Source organism: Babylonia areolata, chromosome 3 (genome assembly GCF_041734735.1).
Source record: "Babylonia areolata isolate BAREFJ2019XMU chromosome 3, ASM4173473v1, whole genome shotgun sequence".
Lineage (NCBI taxonomy): Eukaryota > Metazoa > Mollusca > Gastropoda > Neogastropoda > Buccinidae > Babylonia > Babylonia areolata.
In genome coordinates, this window is record NC_134878.1 from 55968570 (window position 1) to 55971069 (window position 2500).

Genomic DNA, 2500 nt, shown 5'->3' on the forward strand with positions numbered 1-2500 from the left:
ACTCCCTTGGCTAGACAGACAGCCATAGACCACACTGACACACTAACTCCCTTGGCTAGACAGACAGCCATAGACCACACTGACACACTAACTCCCTTGGCTAGACAGACAGCCATAGACCACACTGACACACTAACTCCCTTGGCTAGACAGACAGCCATAGACCACACTGACACACTAACTCCCTTGGCTAGACAGGCAGCCATAGACCACACTGACACACTAACTCCCTTGGCTAGACAGACAGCCATAGACCACACTGACACACTAACTCCCTTGGCTAGACAGCCATAGACTACACTGACACATTAACTCCCTTGCTAGGCAGCCATAGACCACACTGACACACTAACTCCCTTGGCTAGACAGCCATAGACCACACTGACACATTAACTCCCTTGGCTAGACAGCCATAGACCACACTGACACACTAACTCCCTTGGCTAGACAGCCATAGACCACACTGACACGCTCCCTTGCTAGACAAGGGGGAAAAAATCAAATCAATGGTAGTGGGACAGAACTCATCGACAAACATCACAGCCAGTGGGTGGCTGGGGTGGGGGTGAGGGGTGGGGTCGTAAGTCTTCCTGGCATCAGCAGAAGCAGCACGAGCATCAGTAATAAGGGGGTGGAGAAAGAGTATTAGCTTGGTTTTGTTATCATACTGTTGCTTTTTTTTTCAGCCGACGAATCGAAGTACAATCCAATGTCCATGACTGAGCCGCGTTAAAAACTGTCTTATCTTTGTGTGAGTGCGCATGTATGTGTCTGTGCATGATATGCGTGTGCATGCACGTGTGCACGCCTTCTCTCCTCTGTGTGTGTGTGTGTGTGTGTGTGTGTGTGTGCGCGCGTGCGTGCGTGTGTGTGTGTGTGTGTGTGTGTGTGTGTGTGTGTTGTGTGTGTGCGTGTGTGTCCGTGCGTGCGTGTGTGGGGGCTGGGGGTGGGAAGGGTGTGTGTGTGTGTGTGTGTGGGGGGGGGCGGTGGTCTCTGTCTGTCTTTCCCACACACTTAACACACCAGCATACGATTGCGTGCGTGTGTGTGTGTGTGTGTGTGTGTGTGTGTGTGTGTGTGTGTGTGTGTGTGTGTGTGTCTGTGTGTTCAATAGCTAGCTCGAACTTTCGCAAACTAGTCGATCAAACATTTTTACCCCCCCCCCCCCCCTCTCTCTCTCTCTCTCTCTCTCTCTCTATATATATATATATATATATATATATATATATATATATATATATTCGATGCCTTTCACACATGTTACGATGCTACATACCTGTAGGGTTTAGAGCTGTCACATTCACTCCTGTCACTCACAAACACATGTCACGTAACCATGTCACCCGAAAAAAATGACTGACGTTCTTTCCACATAAACGCACGAGCCAGAAAGGATTTTCCTTCACCTGACTGACAGAAAACCATTCTATGACGCAGGCATAAGAGAGAGAGACAGAGACACACAGAGAGAGAGAGAGAGAGAGATAGAGAGAGAGAGAGTCTTGATCTCAACAGTACTGGGGGAAAAAAAGTGTAGCTCACTGCGCCATAGTTTCTTTTTTTTCACATGCAAAGGAGATAACACAATGCGTCCTTGGATGTGAACACCATTTTCTTTTCTTTTCTTTTTTTCCCTTGTTATATATATATATATATATATATAAAACATGCAACGGAGATAACAGAGTTATGTACAGTGGAAAACTAAAACAACGAAGTGGGTTGGGTGTTTTTTTTTGTGCACCTATTATTATTATTATTGTTGTTGTTGTTGCTATTATCGTTATTATTATTATTATTATTATTATCATCATCATCATTGTTAGTAGTAGTAGTAGTAGTAGTATCATTATTATTATTATGATTATCATTATCAACTTGAACTTCAAAGTGTTTGGGGGAAAAAAAGGCGCATCTCAGGTGTTTCCATTTTTTTTTTGTATGGGCAAGGAAGATAATATTTTTACCAGAAGAAAACACTTTAATTCTCTCCATACGAACGGCGAAAGAAACGACGTTAACAGCGTTTCACCCCATTACCACCATCAAAATATTGCCAGCGGAAGGCTCTTATACTGAAGAGGTGAATGTTGACAAAGAATACCACAATTCTGACGACGGAAGCTAAAGGTTGGGTCATTCAGACACCCACTGGACATCCGAGGGGTCTGTGTAGAGGAGAAGAGAGGACTGGCCGTACTGAGTGAGTTGAAAAGCATTCCAGGCTTTTGTTTCACAAGGGGCATAACCACAAAACAAAGCTGGAGAGTGCTCCCCGTTGTTGTTGGGCACACAGTCAATCGACAAACAAATCGAGAAACCCCCTCTTCTCTTTACTGATTTTTTTTTTTTCAAAATAAATAAATAAAACAATATAAAAACAAGTTTCCAATCCCTTCCAACCGAACACCCCTAGTCTCGTTATGAAGTCATGTACTGCAGATAAAATAATAGACTCGGGAATTAATGTTGTTCTTTGTGTTTCTAGGGGAATCAAAAG

The 2500-nt window shown here is 44.0% G+C and overlaps 1 protein-coding gene across 1 annotated transcript in view; it reads left to right on the forward strand.

Moving 5' to 3' along the window:
- Window positions 1–638, forward strand: part of LOC143280639 (uncharacterized) — a 4904-nt gene extending 4266 nt beyond the window's left edge. The window contains exon 3 of the mRNA XM_076585363.1: window positions 1–638. This exon is cut by the window's left edge and continues 814 nt beyond it. The gene's annotated coding sequence lies outside the window, so the exon portion shown is untranslated.
- Window positions 639–2500: the final 1862 nt, after the last annotated feature.